This window comes from Scylla paramamosain, chromosome 4, assembly GCF_035594125.1.
Source record: "Scylla paramamosain isolate STU-SP2022 chromosome 4, ASM3559412v1, whole genome shotgun sequence".
NCBI classification, from domain to species: domain Eukaryota; kingdom Metazoa; phylum Arthropoda; class Malacostraca; order Decapoda; family Portunidae; genus Scylla; species Scylla paramamosain.
The window spans coordinates 16,384,133-16,404,681 of record NC_087154.1 but is presented as its reverse complement, the minus strand read 5'-3'; the positions used below and the strand labels follow the sequence as shown (position 1 = coordinate 16,404,681).

The window sequence follows — 20,549 nt, the reverse complement described above, 5'->3', positions numbered from 1 at the left end:
ACAAAAAAATTATTACTATAGGAATAAAAATTATTATACTTCTAAAACTTACCATTAGTTTTAATAGTTTAATTTAAAACCTTGGTCTTGTAAACCAATAATGAAATAAACTTTCTTAAAACTTCAGAGAAAAAGAAAATTAATCTTTATCTTTAATTCCCAAAACTAAAATTTCATTTAAACTATTCTCTGATATGAACTTACTTTTTATCCCGTTAATTTTAATTCTATCATTATTATTTACACGACTTTACCATCCTCTCTCAATAGGATTGACCTTATTAATTCAAACTGTCCTTATTTCGCTTTCAGCTGGATTAATAACATACACTTACTGATTCTCTTATATTTTATTCATAATTTTTCTAGGAGGTATATTAGTATTATTTATTTATGTTACTTCCTTAGCCTCAAATGAATCTTTTTCATTCTCTTATTCTTCTCTCTTCTTTTCAACTCTTTTAATCTTTATTCTTATTCCACTCTCTATTCTATGAGATCCTTTAATAAGTGAAACAATAACTAATTTACCTCTTTCATCATTAGTATCTAATTCATCAAATGTGTTTATTATTAGATGAATTTATAGTACTAACTTAATAAATTTTACTTTATTTATTATCCTTTATTTACTTCTAACTTTAATTGTTGTAGTAAAAATCTCTAATTTATTTAAAGGGCCTTTGCGACTATCTCCTTAATGACAATACCTCTTCGAAAAGTTCATCCTTTATTCAAAATCGTAAATAATTCTTTAATTGATATACCTCTTCCTTCAAATATTTCTACTTTCTGAAATTTTGGATCTCTTCTAGGTTTATGTTTAATTATTCAAATCGCCACAGGTCTGTTTTTAGCAATGCACTATACTGCCCATATTGACTTAGCATTCTCTAGAGTAGCACATATCTGTCGAGACGTAAATTATGGGTGACTCCTTCGTACAATACATGCTAATGGGGCATCTTTTTTTTTTATTTGTCTTTATATTCATATTGGAAGAGGTATTTATTATGGATCTTATATAACTTTCCATGCTTGAATAGTAGGAGTAGTAATTTTATTTATAGTCATAGCAACAGCTTTTTTTAGGCTATGTTCTCCCATGGGGACAAATATCATTCTGAGGTGCTACTGTGATTACTAACCTCTTTTCAGCTATCCCGTATATTGGAACAGATCTTGTCCAATGAATCTGAGGAGGCTTTTCAGTTGATAACGCCACATTAACTCGCTTTTTTACTTTTCATTTTGTCCTTCCCTTTATCATTGCAGCAATAACTATTATCCATATTTTTTTTTCTACATCAATCAGGTGCTAATAACCCCTTAGGTGTTTCAAGACAATTAGATAAAGTTCCTTTTCATCCTTATTTCACATTTAAAGATATTGTAGGATTTATTGTTATATTTACACTTCTATTAATTTTATCTCTTCTTAATCCATACCTATTAGGTGACCCTGATAATTTTATTAGAGCCAATCCACTAGTTACTCCTGCTCATATTCAACCAGAATGATATTTTTTATTTGCTTATGCAATCCTACGATCAATCCCAAACAAGCTTGGAGGAGTAATCGCCCTAGTTGCTTCGGTAGCAATTATTATAATTCTACCTTTTACCCATACTTCAAATTTTCGAAGTCTAACATTTTATCCTTTAAATCAAATTATATTCTGAATTTTAGTTTCAGTACTAATTCTTCTTACTTGAATTGGAGCTCGACCTGTAGAAGAACCTTATGTTATTACAGGTCAAATTTTAACTATTACTTATTTTTCTCTATTTATTATTAATCCATTATTACTTATAAGCTGAGATAAAATACTAAAATGACCATTTAGTTTATAAAAAAAATAGATATTTTGAAAATATCAGAAAAAGAAAATTTCACTTAATGATCGGTTCAATATATAACTTTAATTATATTTATAAATTAAAAACAAAACATAAAGATTTTACCCCAATAAAAAAAAAAAAAATTAATAGAAACTGGTAAAAAACTCTTTCAAGCTAAATATATTAATTTATCATATCGCAGTCGAGGTAAAGTTCCTCGAACTCATACAAAAAACAAATGCTAAGAATATTGATTTTAAGTAAAACATTAAACTACAAGGATTTCTTCCTAAGAACACAACAACAAAAAGAACTCTCATAAAGAGAATTCTAGAATATTCTGCTATAAAAATTAAAGCAAATCCTCCTCTCCTATATTCTGTATTAAATCCTGAAACTAACTCAGACTCACCTTCTGCAAAATCAAAAGGTGTTCGATTAGTTTCCGCTAAACAAGAAGCAAATCAAATTAATCTTAAAGGTAAAGATAAAAATATAAACCAGATATAATTTTGATATTTATTAAATAATTCTAAACTAAATCCTCCTAATAGTACAATAAATGATAATAAAATTAAAGCTAGTCTTACCTCATAAGAAATAGTTTGAGCTACTCTTCGTAATCTACCTAATAAAGAATACTTACAATTTGATGCTCAGCCTGCTACTATGACTCTATAAACTCCTATTCCTAAACAACAACAACAAAAAAATAAATAAAATTCTTATATTAAATCTTACTAATCCTACATCATAAGGTACAACTCTTCAAACTAATAATGATAAAAATAACCTAAAAATAGAGCAAAAATAATAAATAATAAAATTTGATATAATTGGTATAGTTTGTTCCTTACTAAAAAGTTTCACAGCATCAGAAAATGGTTGAAATAATCCTATATAACCTACTTTATTTGGACCTTTACGAATTTGAATATATCCTAAAATCTTTCGTTCTAATAAAGTTACAAAAGCTACTCCAACTAAAACACAAATAATTAAAACTAATTAATTTACTACTTCCACTAATAACACAAAACAATTAGATTCAATTACTTTACTATTTATAGAACTTATTCTATTTAGCTAGATCCTAAATCTAGTACATATTATCTGACAAAATAGTATTTCAATTATTCAAAAAAAATTTCAACTACTTAATCCTTTCGTACTAAAGTAATTTATTTCTTTCTAGAAGATAGAAACCGACCTGGCTTACGCCGGTCTGAACTCAAATCATGTAAAAAATTAAGGGTCGAACAGACCTTCTTTTATAGCTTCTGCACTATAAAGACATTTTAATTCAACATCGAGGTCGCAAACTTCTTCTTTGATAAGAACTCTCAAAAGAAATTACGCTGTTATCCCTAAAGTAACTTGATCTTTTAATCCATAATAAGGATCAATTATAATTTTAATCAAATATAATTGTCTAACTTAAATAGCATTTATTTAACTTTATACCCTTGTCGCCCCAACTAAATAAGTATATTAAGTTTACTTTTATTTTAAAAAAATCCATCTAACTTACTTAACTTATAAAGCTTTATATGGTCTTATCGTCCCTCTAGAAAATCTAAGCCTTTTCACTTAGAAGTTAATTTCAATTTTAATAAAAGAGACAGTCTTTTTTCTTTGTCCAACCATTCATACAAGTTTCCAATTAAAAAACTAATGATTATGCTACCTTTGCACGGTCAAAATACCGCGGCTATTTAACACTTTTGTCAGTGAGCAGGCTAGACTATAAATAACCTCAAATAGACATGTTTTTGATAAACAGGCAAGAAAATTTTTTGCCGAGTTCCTTTTTTATTTCATAATAAATTTATAATTTAATTTTTAATATTTTATTTTAGAAAAAAATTATTCCTACAAATTTAAATTTTACTTATATAACCATTTCTTCTTAAAATTTAATATTAAATTTAATATTTTAGTATTTTACCAAAGGTATAATAAATTATTATTTCATTAAATCTAAATTAGAACACTTTAATTTCATACTACTTTTAAGCTTAGAAAACATCTATCTTAAATTTTTAATCCTATTGTTTAATTTTACTAGTACAAGAAGCTTTTCCCTCCTATCCTTAAATATTGAATCTATTTTATTTCAATAATTAAATTATATTTTATTCCTAAAAAAAACAGATACTACAAAGCTCGTTTGACATTTCATCTTTAATATTATATTATAAATTTTCATGTTACAAAAAATTATCTATAATATTCGCTATCTTTATTTCGGGATTAACATATTTTATGTATAATTTTAATTATCCCTGATACACAAGGTACAAAAATTTAAATTTACTTTTATACTTTTAAATCTCCTAATTTTTATTTCCCATTCAGTACTTTTACCCTATTGCCTACCTAATAAATTTAATTATTAATTACTAGCTTATTTTTATATTAATTTTTATATTATTAGATTAACCTTTATTAAAGCAATAATTTAAAATTTCTCAAAGTATATTGAATTGCACAATAAATCTTTTCAACGTAACTGAAACGCCATACTAACTTAGCTCTACTTTGATTTTTCCTGTCCAGGCTCACTTTCTAGTAAGCCTACTATGTTACGACTTATCTCATTTTGGTAATGAAAGCGACGGGCGATATGTACATGATTTAGAGCTTATATCTAACTAAACATATTAAATTTAGTTTACAATCAAATCCTCCTTTTAATTAACTATTTAAAAAAATATTCCGTACTAAAAAAAAATTTATTGTAACCCATTTTAACTTAAGCATTAGCTGGGCCTTGATCTAATATATTTAACATTATTAATAATATCCTTCAGTAATTTATTCTATAAAAATTACCTAATAATGATGGTATACATACTACTCTACAAGCTTAAGTAAGATTCTTCGTGGTGTATCGATTCAAAAACAGGTTCCTCTTACAAGACTAAATCACCGCCAAATTCTTCAAATTTCAAGTACATAACTTTAAATACTTAGGTTTATAAAATTACTTTTTAGTATAATAGGGTATCTAATTCTAGTTTAAATCCAATTTTTTATTGCTTCAGCTCTAATTTTAACTTTTACTTACATTAATCTTTACCTGTAAAAAATAATTCAATTTCACCTTTTTATCTTCCAGGTATTTTTATAATTTATTTCCCCTTAACAATGTCCTTTCTTTCCTAATATAGAGTGCTTTACATGCATTTTTGCATTTTTTGTAGGTAACAACCTCAAAAACACTCAAAATATATCTTTTTGGTAATGTTATTCTATTTCTTCATATAGGTTGGTTTGCATCCGCTTTAGCGTTTTTTTTACGTAAAACACTGAAAAGAAACGTTTTCACATATTGACTGACTTCCATATTGTTTATCGTTTTGGTGCCTAACATGCTGAAAAACACTGAAAAGACAGGTTTCTGGTAAAGTCGTTTAACTTCCCTATATAGGTGGCTTTGCATGCACTTTAGGGTTTGGTACATAGCAATCCAAAAATAAGCTATAATTAACTTTTTTGGTAAAGTTCTTTTTTCCACATAATTTCCCTGAATTTTGGCAGAATTTTGGCATCTCGGTACCTATAAGGATGAATAACTAAAAAAAAAAAAAATCCCATTTCTTTATTTTTTTGTTTATTATTTTTTTTCTAAATAAAGAGTATTATTTGTGGGTTTTACCTTTTAGGTACTGAAGGAACTTAAAAAACACTCATAATACACGTTTCTCGTAATGTCCTGTCGTTTCCCAAACATAACGTTCTTTGCATGTGTTTAAGCGTTTTTATAGATAACATGATCAAAATCACTTAAAATACATGTATTTGGTAATATTATTCTGTTTCTCCATAAAATGTATTTTGCATGCGTTTTAGTGTTTTGGTATGTAAGGAGCTCAAAAACACATAAAGGCAAGTTCTTGGTAAAATTTGGTTTTATTCCCATGTAATGTGATTGCCCTTCCTTTTAGTGCTTTATTGCGTAACACGCTCAAAAACACTCAAAGGACATGCAAGCCCTCGCATATAAGGAAATTAAAGACCTTACCAGAAATCTGTCTTTTGAGTGTTTTTTAGCATGTTAGGCACCAAAACGATAAATAATAAGGAACTCACTCTATGTGGGAATCCAAAAGAAAATTACTGAAATACGTGTCTTCTCAGTGTTTTACGTAGAAAAACGCTAAAACTGATGCAAACCAACCTATATCAAGAAGCAGAAAAAACATTACCAAAAATGTATATTTTGTGTGTTTTTGAGCTTGTTACCTACAAAAAAATTGATACAAAGCACTCTACGAGTATATTGGGAAATAAAGCGACTTTGCGAGAAAAGTGTATAATGAATGTTTATAGTTAAAAAAAACCACAAGGCAAAAAACGCAAAAACTCGTGTATATGGAGAAGTTTCCTAGATACCAAAATGCTGAGACTCATGAATAACACTCTTAATTAAAAAACAGAACAACCTTACTAAATGCGTGTCAAAAACACTAAAAGGCAAGTTCTTCGTAAAAGTTGGTTTTATTCCCATGTAATGTGATTGCTCTGCTTTTTAGTGCTTTATTGCCTAACACGCTCAAAAACACTCAAAGACACTTTTCTGGTAATGTCTTTTTTTTCCCACATAAAGCTAGTTTCGCATAGAATTTAGGGTTTTGGTAACTAAGAATGTAAGAAAACACTCAAAATACACGCATTTAATAAGATTGTGGTTCTGGTGAAACTATAATACACTCATTATACACGTTTCTCGTTATGTCTTTTTTTTTCCTAATATACAGTGCTTTGCATCCATTTTTGCGTTTTTTTTTTTTATGTAACAACCTCAAAAACACACAAAATATACTTTTCTGGTAATGTTATTCTATTTTTTCATATTGGTAGGTTTGCATCCGTTTTAGCGTTTTTCTACGTAAATCTTTTAAAAGACACGTTTTCAGTAATTTTGTTTTGGATTTCCATATAGAGTGACTTTCATATTATCTATCGTTTTGGTGCCTAACATGCGGAAAAACACTCAAACGACAGGTTTCTTGTAAAGTCGTTAAATTTTCCCAAATAGGTGGCTTTGCATACACTTTATGGTTTGGTACATAACTCCGAAAAAAAAGGTAAAATTAACTTTTTCGACAATGTTCTTTTTTCCACATAATTTCCCTGAATTTTGGCAGAATTTTGGCATCTTGGTACCTATGAAAATCAATAACAAAAAATAAAAATGCCATTTTTTTATTTTTTATTTTTTTCTCTATAAAGAGTGTTATTTGTAGGTTTTAACGTTTTGGTACTTAAGGAACTTAAAAACAGTCATAATACACGTTTCTCGTAATGTCCTTTCGTTTCCCAAATATATGGATCTTTGCACGTATTTAAGCGTTTTTATAGGTAACATGATAAAAAACACTCAAAAACACTTGTTTTTGGTAATGTTATTCTGCTTCTCCATAAAGGAGTGTTTTGCAGGCGTTTTAGCGATTTGGTATGTAAGGAGCTGAAAAACACTTCAAGGCAAGTTCTTGGTAATAGTTGGTTTTATTCCAATGTAATATGATTGCCCTACTTTTTAGTGCTTTATTGCCTAACACGCTCAAAAACACTCAAAAGACACTTCTGGTAATGTCATGCTACTTTCGCATGCTATTTGGGGTTTTGCTAACTAAGAATGTTAAAAAAACACTCAAAATACACGCATTTGGTAATGTTGTTCTGTTTCTCAATTAAGATTGTTATTCATGAGTTTCAGCATTTTGGTATCTAAGAAACTTCTTTATATACGAGTACACGAGTTTTTGCGTTTTTTGCCTTGTGGTTCTTGTGAACCACAAGTTCTTTTGCCCGAAAGTAATAAGACACTCATTATACACGTTTCTCGTAATGTCCTTTTCTTTCTCAATAGGGAGTGCTTTGCATCCATTTTCGCGTTTTTTGTAGGTAACAAGCTCAAAAACACTTAAAATATACCTTTTTGGTAATGTTATTCTATTTCTTCATATTGGTTGGTTTGCATCCGTTTTACCGTTTTTCTACGTCAAACACCGAAAAGACACGTTTACAGTAATTTTACTTTTGATTTGACTTAGTACCTATGAAGATGAATAAAAAAAAATAAATAAATAAATGATTTTACTTTATTATTTTTTTTTCTCTATAAAATGTGTTATTTGTGGGTTTTAGCTTTTTTGGTACTTAAGGAACTTAAACACACTAATAATACACGTTTTTCGTACCGTCCTTTCGTTTCCCAAACATAAGGTTCTTTGCATGTATTTAAGCGTTTTTATAAATAACATGATCAACAACACTCAAAATACATGTTTTTGGTAATGTTATTCTGTTTCTACATAAAGGGTGTTTTGCATGCGTTTTAGTGTTTTGGTATGTAAGGAGTTAAAAAAAACACTTAAAGGCAAGTTCTTTGTAAAAGTTGGTTTTATTCCCATGTAATGTGATTGTTCTGCTTTTTAGTGCTTTGTTGCATATCACGCTCAAAAACACTCAAAAGACACTTTTCTGGTAATATCTTTTTTTTCCCACATAAAGCTAGTTTCACATGTAATTTGGGGTTTTCGTAACTAAGAATGTGAAAAACACTCAAAATACACACATTTGGTAAGGTAGTTCTGTTTCTCAATTAAAAGTGTTATTCATATATTTCAGCATTTTGGTATGTAAGAAACTTCTCTATATACACGAGTTTTTGCGTTTTTTGCCTTGTGGTTCGTGTGAAACTATAAAACACTCTTTATACACGATTCTCGTAATGTTCTTTTGTTTCACAATATAGAGTGCTTTCCATCCATTTTCGCATTATTTGTAGGTAACAGGCTGAAAAACACTCAAAATATATCTTTTTGGTAATGTTATTCTATTTCTTCATATTGGTTGGTTTTGCATCCGTTTTAGCGTTTTCAGACACGTTTTCAGTAATATTGTTGAAATTGCTGAAAAACACTCAAAAGACAGATTTCTGGTAAAGTCGTGTAATTTCCCCATATAGGTGGCTTTGCATGCACTTCTGGGTTTGGTACATAATTCCGGAAAAAAGCTAAAAAAATTTTATTATGATGTTTTTTTTTTACATAATTTCCCTGAATTTTGCCTGAATTTTGGTATCTTCATACCTATGTAGATGAATAACAAAAAAAAAATTATATTTTTTTAGTTATTTATTTTTTTTCTATTTGTTGGTTTTAGTTCTTTGGTACTTAAGGAACTTAAAAACAATCATAATACACGATTTTCGTAATATCCTTTCGTTTCACAGACATAGGGTTCTTTACATGTATTTAAGCATTTTTATAGGTAATATGATCAAAAACACTCAAAATACATGTTTTTGGTAATGTTATTCTGTTTCTCCATAAAGGGTGTTTTGCTTGCGTTTTAGTTTTTTGGTATGTAAGGAGTTAAAAACACTTAAAGGCAAGTTCTTCGTAAAAGTTGGTTTTATTTCTATATAATGTGATTATTCTGCTTTTTAGTGTTTTGTTGCATATCACGCTCAAAAATACTCAAAAGACACTTTTCTGATAATGTATTTTTTTTCCTACATAAAGCTAGTTTCGCATGTAATTTGGGATTTTCGTAACTATGAATGTGAAAAACACTCAAAATACACACATTTGGTAAGGTAGCTCTGTTTCTCAATTAAAAGTGTTATTCATGAGTTTTAGCATTTTGGTATGTAAGAAACTTCTCTATATACACGAGTTTTTGCGTTTTTTGTCTTTTGGTTCTTGTGAAACTATCAAACAATCATTATACATGTTTCTCTAAATGTCCTTTTGCTTCCCAATATAGAGTGCTTTTACATCCATTTTCGCGTTTTTTGTAGGTAAAAAGCTCAAAAACACTTTTTGGTAATGTTATTCTATTTCTTCATATTCGTTGCTTTGCATCCGTTTTAGCGTTTCTTCTACGTAAAACACTGAAAAGACACGTTTTCAGTAATTTTGTTTTGGATTCACATGTTGACTGACTTCCATATTATTTATCGGTTTGGTGCCTAACATGCTGAAAAACACTGAAAAGACAGATTTCTGGTAAAGTCGTTTAATTTCCTCATATAGGTGGCTTTGCATGCACTTTAGGGTTTGGTAAATAACAATCCGAAAAAAAAAAGCTATAATTAACTTTTTTGATAATGTTCTTTTTTCCACATAAATTCCCTGAATTTTGGCAGAATTTTGGCATCTTGGTACTTATGAAAATGAATACAAAAAAAAATATGCTATTTTTTTTTTTTTTTCTCTCTCTTTAAAGAGTGTTATTTTCGGGTTTTAACGTTTTGGTACTTAGTAACTTAAAAACATAATACACGTTTCTCGTAATGTCCTTTCGTTTCCAAAAGATAGGGTTCTTTGCATGTATTTAAGCGTTTTTATAGGTAACATGATCAAAAACACTTAAAACACATGTTTTTTGGTAATGTTTTTCTGCTTCTCCATAAAGAAGTGGTTTGCATGCGTTTTAGCGTTTTGGTATGTAAGGAGCTCAAAAACACATAATGGCAAGTTCTTGGTTTAAAGTTTGGTTTCATTTCCATGTAATGTGATTGCCCTGCTTTTTAGTGCTTTATTGCCTAACACGCTCAAAAACACTCAAAAGACACTTCTGGTAATGTCATTTTTTTCCCACATAAAGCTAGTTTTGCATGCTATTTGGGATTTTGCTAACTAAGAATGTGAAAAACATTGAAAATACACGCTTTTGGTAACGTTGTTCTCTTTCTCAATTAAGATTGTTATTCATGAGTTTCAGCATTTTGGTATCTAAGAAACTTCTTTATATACACGAGTTTCTGCGTTTTTTGCCTTGTGGTTCTTGTGAACCACAAGTTCTTTTGCTCGAAAATAATAAGACACTCATTATACTCTTTTCTCGTAATGTCCTTTTGTTTCCCAGTAGGGAGTGCTTTGCATCCATTTTCACCTTTTTTGTAGGTAACAAGCTCAAAAACACTCAAAATATATATTTTTTTAATAATGTTATTCTATATATATATTTTTTTTTCATATTGGTTGGTTTGCATCCGTTTTAGCGTTTTTCTACGTAAAACACCGAAAAGACACGTTTTCAGTAATTTTGTTTTGGATTCCCATATAGAGTGACTTCCATGTTATTTATCGTTTTGGTGCCTAATATGCTCAAAAACACTCATAAGACAGTTTTCTTGCAAAGACGTTTAATTTCCCCATATAGGTGGTTTTGCATGCAGTTTAGGTTTTACTACATAACAGTCGAAAAAAAAAGAAGCTAGAATTAACTTTTTTGATAATGTTCTTATTTCACAAAATTTCATGAATTTTGCCCGAATTTTGGCATCTCGGTACCTGTGAAGATGAATAAGAAAGAAAAAAAAATATCGTATTTTTTTATTTATTTATTTATTTTTTCTCAATAGAGAGTTATTTGTGGCTTTTAGCTTTTTGATACTTAATGAATAATACACGTTTCTCGTAATGTCCTTTGGTTTCCCACAAATACGGTTCTTAGCATGTATTTAAGCGTTTTATTGGTAACATGATCAAAAACACTCAAAATACATGGTTTTGGTAATGTTATTCTGTTTCTCCATAAAGTGTGTTTTGCATGTGTTTTAGCGTTTTAGTATATAAAGAGCTCAAAAACACTTAAAGGCAAGTTCTTGGTAAACATTGGTTTTATTCCCATGTAATTTGATTGCCCTGCTTTTTAGTGCTTTACTGCCTATCACGCTCAAAAACACTTAATAGACACTTTTCTGAAAATGTCTTTTTTTTTTTACCACATAAAGCTGTTTTCGCAATCAATTTGGGTTTTGGATAACTAAGAATGTGAAAAGCACTAAAAATACACGCATTTAGTAAGGTTGTTCTGTTTCTCACTTAAGAGTGTTATTCATGAGTTTCAGCATTTTGGTACCTAAGAAACCTCCATATGCACGAGTTTTTGCGTTTTTTGCCTTGTGGTTGTTTTGAACTATAAAACACTCATTATACACTTTTCTCGCAATGTCCCTTTCTTTCCCAATATAGAGTGCTTTGCATCAATTTTCGCGTTTTTTTTTGTAGGTACCAAGCTCAAAAACACTCAAAATGTACCTTTTTGGTAATATTTTTGTATTTCTTGATATTGGTTGGTTTGCATCCGTTTTAGCGTTTTTCTACGTAAAATACTGAGAAGACGCGTTTTAAGTAATTTTGTTTTGTATTCCCATATTGAGTGAGTTCATTATTATTTATCGTCTTGGTGCCTAACATGCTGAAAAACACTCAAAAGACAGATTTCTGGTAAAGTCATTAAATTTCCTCATATACGAGGCTTTGCATGCTCTTTAGGGTTTGGTACATTACAGTCCGAAAAAAAAGCTAAAATCAACTTTTTTGATAATATTCTTTTATCATATAATTGCCTGAATTTTCCCAGAATTTTGTCATCTCGGTACCTATGAAGATGAATGACAAAAAAAAAAAAAAAAAAAAAAAAAAATTTATTTATTTATTTTTTTCTAAATAAAGAGTGTTATTTGTGGGTTTTAGCTTTTTTGGTACTTAAGGAACTTAAAAACACTCATAATACATTTTTTTCGTAATGTCCTTTCGTTTCCCAAACATAAGGTTTTTTCTTTGTATTCAAGCGTTTTTATAGATAACATGATTAAAAACACTCAAAATGCATGTTTTTGGTAATGTTATTCTGTTTCTCCATAAAGTGTGTATTGCAGACGTTTTAGCGTTTAGGTATATAAGGAGCTCAAAAACACTTAGAGGCAAGTTCTTGGTAAAAATTGGTTTTATTCGAATTTAATGTGATTCCCCTGCTTTTTAGTGCTTTATATCCTATCACGCTCAAAAACACTCAAAAGACACTTTTCGGGTAATATCATTTTTTCCCACATAAATCTGGTTTCGAATGCAATTTGGGGTTTTGGTAACTAAGAATGTGAAAAGCTCTCAAAATACACGCATTTAGTAAGGTTGTTCTGTTTCTCAATTAAGAGTGTTATTCATGAGTTTCAGCATTTTGGTATGTAAGAAAATTATCCATATATACCGGTTTTTGCGTTTTTTGCCTTGTGGTTCTTGTGAAACTATAAAGCACTCATTATACACATTTCTCGTAATGTCCTTTTGTTTCCCAATATAGAGTGCTTTTCATCCATTTTCGCGTTTTTTGTGGTTAACAGGCTCAAAAACACTCAAAATATCCCTTTTTTGGTAATGTTATTTTATTTCTTCATATTGGTTGGTTTGCATTCGTTTTAGCGTTTTTCTACGTAAAACACGGAAAAGACACGTTTTCAGTAATTTTGTTTTGCATTCCCATATTGAGTGACTTCCATATTATTTATCCTTTTGATGCCTAACATGCTAAAAAAAGAAAACACTCAAAAGAGAGGTTTCTGGTAAAGTCGTGTAATTTCCCCATATAGGTGGCTTTGGATGCACTTTAGGGTTTGGTACATAACAGTCCGAAAAAAAAGCTTAAATTAACTTTTTTGATAATGTTCTTTTCTCCACATAATTTCCCTGAATTTTGCCAGACTTTCGGCATCTCAGTACCTATGTATATGAATAACAAAAAAAAAAGAAATTGCTATTTTTTTATCTATTTATTTTATTTTATTTTTTCTCTATAAAGAGTGTTATTTGTGGCTTTTAGCTTTTTGGTACTTAAGAAACTTAAAAACACTCATAATACACGTTTCTCGTAATGTTTTTTTCGTTTCCCAAACATGTATTTAAGTGTTTTTATAGGTAACATGATCAAAAACACTCAAAATACGTGTTTTTGGTTATGTTATTCTGTTTCTCCATAAAGGGTGTTTTGCATGCGTTTTAGCGTTTTTGTATGTAAGGAGCTCAAAAAATCTTAAAGCGAAGTTCTTGGTAAAAATTGGTTTTATCCCTATGTAATGTGATTGCCCTGCTTTCTAGTGATTTATTTCCTAACACGCTCAAAAACACTCAAAAAACCTTTTTCATGTTAATGTCATTTTTTTCCCCATATTTTTATGCCACAATATTTCGCATGCAATTTGGGGTTTTGGTAACTAAGAATGTGAAAAACACCCAAAATACACTCATTTGGTAAGCTTGTTCTTTTTTTTTTTTTTATTTTTCGTAATATTTGGTTTTATTCCAATGTAATGTGATTGTTCTTTTTAGTGCTTTGTTGCATATAATGCTCAAAAACACTCAAAAGACACTTTTCTGGTAATGTCATTTATTTCTCACATAAAGCTAGTTTCGCATGTAATTTGGGATTTTCGTAACTAAGAATGTGAGAAACACTAAAAATACACACATTTTGTAAGGTAATTCTGTTTCTCAATTAAAAGTGTTATTCATGAGTTTTATCATTTTGGTATCTAAGAAACTTCTCTACAGGTACACGAGTTTTTCCGTTTTTTTGCCTTTTGGTTCTTGTGGAACTATAAAACACTCATTATACACGTTTCTCAGAATGTCCTTTTGTTTTGCAATACTTTGCATCCATTTTTGCATTTTTTTTTTTAGGTAACAAGCTCAAAAACATTCAAAATATATATTTTTGGTAATGTTATTCTATTTCTTCATATTGGTTGGTTTGCATCCTTTTTTAGCATTTTTCTACGTAAAACACTGAAAAGACACGTTTTCACTAATTTTATCCATGTTATTATCGTTTTGGTGCCTAACATACTGAAAAACACTCAAAAGTAAGGTTTCTCGACAAAAAAGTCTTAATTTCCTCATGTAGGTGGCTTTGCATTTGGTACATAACATTCCGAAAAAAAAGCTAAAATTTACTTTTTTGATAATATTCTTTTATCACATAATTGCCCAGAATTTTCCCAGAATTTTGGCATCTCGGTACCTATGAAGATGAATAACAAAAAAAAAAAGAAAAAATTGCCGTTTTTTTTATATATTAATTTTTTATTTTTTTCTATATAAAGAGTATTATTTGTCGGTTTTAGTTTTTTGGTTCTTAAGGAACTTAAAAACACTTATAATACACGTTTCTCGTAATGTCCTTTCGTTTCCCAAACATAGGGTTCTTTGCATGTATTTTCGCGTTTTTATTGGTAGCATGATCAATAACACTCAAAATACGTGTTTTTGGTAATGTTATTCTAATTCTCCATAAAGGGTGTTTTGCATTCGTTTTAGCGTTTTGGTATGTAAGGAAATAAAAAAAACAAGGCAAGTTCTTGGTAAAAGTTGGTATCATTCGCATGTAATGTTATTGCCCTGCTTTTCAGTGCTTTATTGCCCAACACGCTCAAAAACACCCGATGTCACTTATCTGGTAATGTCATTTCTTACCAACATAAAGCTAGTTTTGCATGCAATTTGGGGTTTTGGTAACTAAGAATGTGAAAAGAACTCAAAATACACGCATTTAGTAGGGTTGATCTGTTTCTCAATTAAGAGTATTATTCATGAGTTTCAGCATTTTGGTATCTAGGAACCTTCTCCATATACTAGAGTTTGTTTTTTGCCTTTTGGTTCTTTTGAACTATAAAAAAAAAAACTCATTATACACTCTTCTTGCAAAGTCGTGTTTTTTGTAGGTAACAAGCTCAAAAACACTCTAAATATACCTTTTTGGTAATGTTTTTCTATTTCTTGATATTGATTGGTTTTGCATCCGTTTTAGCGTTTTTCTACGTAAAACACAGAAAAAACACGTTTTCAGCAATTTTGTTTTGGATTCTCATATAGAGTGAGTTCCTTATTATTTATCGTTTTTGGTGCCTAACATGCTGAAAAACACTCAAAAAACCGATTTCTGGTAAGGTCGTTTAATTTCCTCATATAGGTGGCTTTGCATGCACTTTAGGGTTTGGTACATAACAGTCCGAAAAAAAAGCTAAAATCAACTTTTTTGATAATTTTCTTTTATCATATAATAGCCCTGAATTTTCCCAGAATTTTGGCATCCCGGTACCTATGAAGATGAATAACAAAAAAAAAAAAAATGAATAACAAAAAAAAAAAAAAAAAATCCTATTTTTTTATTTTCTTACTTTTTTTTCTAATTAGATAAAGAGTGTTATTTGTGGGTTTTAGCTTTTTGGTATTGAAGGAACTTAAAAACACTTATAATACACATTTATCGTAATGTCCTCTCGTTTCGCAAACATAAGGTTCTTTGCATGTATTTAAGCGTTTTTATAGATAACATGATCAAACACCCAAAATATATGTTTTTGGTAATTTTATTGTTTATCCATAAAAGGTGTTTTGCATGCGTTTTAGCGTTTTGGTATGTAATGAGCTAAAAAGAACTTAAAGGCAAGTTCATGGTAAAAGTCGTTTTTATTCCCATGTAATGTGATTGCCCTGCTTTTTAGTGTTTTATTACCTAACACGCTCAAAAACACTCAAAACACACTTTTTGGTAATATCATTTGTTTTCCAACATAAAGCTAGTTTTCCATGGAATTTGGGGTTTTCATAACTAAGAATGTGAAAAAACTCAAAAACACAGGCATTTAGTGAGGTTGTTCTATTTCTTAATTAAAAGTGTTATTCATGAGTTTCAGCATTTTGGTATGTAAGAAAATTTTCTAATACACACATTTGGTAAGGTATTTCTGTTTCAAAATTAAAAGTGTTATTCATGAGTTTCAGCTTTTTGGTATGTAAGAAACTTCTTTATGTACACAAGTTTTTGAGTTTTTTACCTTGTGGTTCTTGTCAAACTATAAAACACTCATACACATTTCTCGTAATGTCCTTTTCTTTGCCAATATAAAGTGCTTTCCATCCATTTTTGCATTTTTTGTAGGTAACAAGCTCAAGAACACATCAAAATATATCTTTTTGGTAATGTTATTCTATTTCTTCATATTGGTTGGTTTACATCCGTTTTAGCGTTTTTTTACGTAAATCACTGAAGAGACACGTTTTCAGTAATATTGTTGAAATTGCTGAAAAACACTCAAAAGACAGGTTTCTGATAAAGTCGTGTAATTTCCCCATATAGGTGGATTTGCATGCACTTCAGGGTTTGTACATAACTCCGGAAAAAAGCTAAAATTATTTTTTTTATAATTATTTTTTTTTTACAAAATTTCCATTAATTTTGGCAGAATGTTGGCATCTCGGTTTCTATGAAGATGAATAAATTTTTTTTTCTCTCTATATAAAGTGTTATTTGTGGGTTTTAGCTTTTTTGTACTTAAGTAACTTAAAAATACTCATAATACACCATTTTCGTAATGTCCTTTTGTTATACAAACATAGGGTTCTTTACATGTATTTAAGCGTTTTTATAGATTACATGATCAAAAACACTCAAAATACATGTTTTTGGTTATGTTACTCTGTTCTTACATAAAGGGTGTTTTGCATGCGTTTTAGTGTTTTGGTATGTAAGGAGTTAAAAAAAACACTTAAAGGCAAGTTCTTCGTAAAAGTTGGTTTTATTCCCATGTAATGTGATTGTTCTGCTTTTTAGTGCTTCGTTGCATATCACGCTCAAAAACACTGAAAAGACACTTTTTTGGTAATGTCATTTTTTTTTTCCCACATGAAGGTAGTTTCGCATGTAATTTGGCATTTTCGTAACTAAGAATGTCAAAAACACTCAAAATACACAATTGGTAAGGTAGTTCTGTTTATCGATTAAAAGTGTTATTCATGCATTTCATCATTTTGTATGTAAGAAATTTCTCTAAATACACGAGTTTTTGCGTTTATTGCCTTGTGGTTCTTTTAAAACTAAAAAACACTCATTATACATGTTTCTTGTAATGTCCTTTTGTTTCCTAATATAGAGTGCTTTATATGTATTTTTGCATTTTTTTGTAGGTGACAAGCTCAAAAACACTCAAAATATAGCTTTTTGGTAATGTTATTCTATTTCTTCATATAGGTTGGTTTGCATCCGCTTTGGCGTTTTTCTACGTAAAACATTGAAAAGACACGTTTTCAGTAATTTTGTTTTGGATTCACATATTGACTGACTTCCATATTGTTTATCGTTTTGGTGCCTAACATGCTGAAAAACAATGAAAAGACAGGTTTCTGGTAAAGTCGTATAACTTCCCTATATAGGTGGCTTTGCATGCACTTTAGGGTTTGGTACATAACAATCCGAAAAAATCTATAATTAACTTTTTTTGGTAATGTTCTCTTTTCCACATAATTTCCCTGAATTTTGGCAGAATTTTGGCATCTCAGTACCTATAAGAATGAATAACAAAAAAAAAAAAAATCCCATTTTTTAAATTTTTTTTTGTTTATTATTATTTTTTTCTAAATAAAGTGTGTTATTTGTGGGATTTAGTTTTTAGGTACTGAAGGAACTTAAAAAAACACTCATAATACACGTTTCTCGTAATGTCTTTTCGTTTCCCAAACATAAGGTTCTTTGCATGTATTTAAGCGTTTTTATAGATAACATGATGAAAAACAGTGAAAATACATGTATCTGGTAATATTATTCTGTTTCTCCATAAAATGTATTTTGCATGCGTTTTAGCGTTTTAGTATGTAAGGAGCTCAAAAACACTTAAAGGCAAGTTCTTGGTCAAATTTGGTTTTATTCCCATGTAATGTGATTGCCTTTCCTTTTAGTGCTTTATTGCTTAACACGCTCAAAAACACTCAAAAGACATGCAAGGCCTCGCATATGAGGAAATTAAAGACCTTACCAGAAATCTGCCTTTTGAGTGTTTTCAGCATGTTAGGCACCAAAACGATAAATAATAAGGAACTCACTCTATATGGGAATCCAAAAGAAAATTAGTGAAAGCGTGTCTTCTCAGTGTTTTACATAGAAAAACGCTAAAACTGGTGCAAACCAACCAATATCAAGTAGCAGAAAAACATTACCGAAAATGTATATTTTGAGTGTTTTTAAGCTTGTTACCTACAAAAAAAAAACGGAAATATTGATAAAAAGCACTCTATATTGGGAAACAAAGGGACATTTCGAGAAAAGTGTATAATGAAAGTTTTATAGTTCAATAAAACAACAAGGCAAAAAACGCAAAAACTCGTGTATATGGAGAAGTTTCCTAGATACCAAAATGCTGAAACTCATGAATAACACTCTTAATTGAGAAACAGAACAACCTTACTAAATGCGTGTCAAAAACACTGAAAGGCAAGTTCTTCGCAAAAGATGGTTTTATTCCTTTGTAATGTGATTGCCCTGATTGTTAGTGCTTTATTGCCTAACACGCTCTAAAACACTCAAAGACACTTTTATGGTAATGTCATTTTTTTCCCATATAAAGCTAGTTTCGCATAGAATTTGGGCTTTTGGTAACTAAGAATGTAAAAAAAACACTCAAAATACACACATTTAGTAAGGTTGCTCTTTTTCTTGATTAAGAGTGTTATTCATAAGTTTCAGCATTTTGATATGTTAGAAACTTCTCCACACAGACGAATTTTTTGCGTTTTTTGCCTTGTGATTCTGGTGAAACTATAAAACACTCATTATACACGTTTCTCGTTATGTCCTTTTTTTTCCTAATATACAGTGCTTTGCATCCATTTTTTTGTTTTTTTCTTTTTTATGTAACAAGCTGAAAAAAACACACAAAATATACTTTTCTGGTAATGTTATTCTATTTTTTCATATTGGTTGGTTTGCATCCATTTTAGCGTTTTTCTACGTAAATCTTTTAAAAGACACGTTTTCAATAATTTTGTTTTGGATTTCCATATAGAGTGACTTTCATATTATCTATCGTTTTGGTGCCTAACATGCGGAAAAACACTCATACGACAGGTTTCTTGTAAAGTCGTTAAATTTTTCCAAATAGGTGGCTTTATATACACTTTATGGTTTGGTACATAACTCCGAAAAAAAGGTAAAATTAACTTTTTCGATAATGTTCTGTTTTCCACATAATTTCCCTGAATTTTGGCAGAATTTTGGCATCTTGGTACCTATGAACATCAATAACAAAAAAATAAAAATGCTATTTTTTTTATTCATTTATTATTCTTTTTCTTTATAAAGAGTGTTATTATTTTGTAGGTTTTAACGTTTTGGTACTTAAGGAACTTAAAAACAGTCATAATACACGTTTCTCGTATTGTCCTTTCGTTTCCCAAATATATGGATCTTTGCATGTATTTAAACGTTTTTATAGGTAACATGATAAAAAAACACTCAAAAACACTTGTTTTTGGTAATGTTATTCTGCTTCTCCATAAAGGAGTGTTTTGCATGCGTTTTAGCGATTTGGTATGTAAGGAGCTGAAAAACACTTCAAGGCAAGTTCTTGGTAAAAGTTGGTTAATACACACATTTGGTAATGTTGTTCTGTTTCTCAATTAAGATTGTTATTCATGAGTTTCAGCATTTTGGAATCTAAGTAACTCCTTTATATACACGAGTTTTTGCGTTTTTTGCCTTGTGGTTCTTGTGAACCACAAGTTCTTTTGCCCGAAAATAATAAGACACTCATTATACACATTTCTCGTAATGTCCTTTTCTTTCCCAATAGGGAGTGCTTTGCATCCATTTTCGCGTTTTTTGTAGGTAACAAGCTCAAAAACACTCAAAATTAACCTTTTTAAAAGGTAATGTTATTCTATTTTTTCTTATTGGTTGGTTTGCATCCGTTTTACCGTTTTTCTACGTAAAACACCGAAAACACACGTTTTCAGTAATTTTGTTTTCGATTTCCAAAGAATATTGCTAGAATTTTGGCATCTTATACCTATGAAGATGAATAACAAAAAAAAAAAAAAAATTTACTTTATTATTTTTTTTTCTCTATAAAGAGT

At 29.6% G+C, this 20,549-nt stretch overlaps 1 pseudogene; it reads right to left on the bottom strand.

Moving 5' to 3' along the window:
• Positions 1 to 2,018: 2,018 nt before the first annotated feature.
• The window catches only part of LOC135100130 (NADH-ubiquinone oxidoreductase chain 1-like), a 32,656-nt pseudogene continuing 14,125 nt past the window's right edge, over positions 2,019 to 20,549 (bottom strand).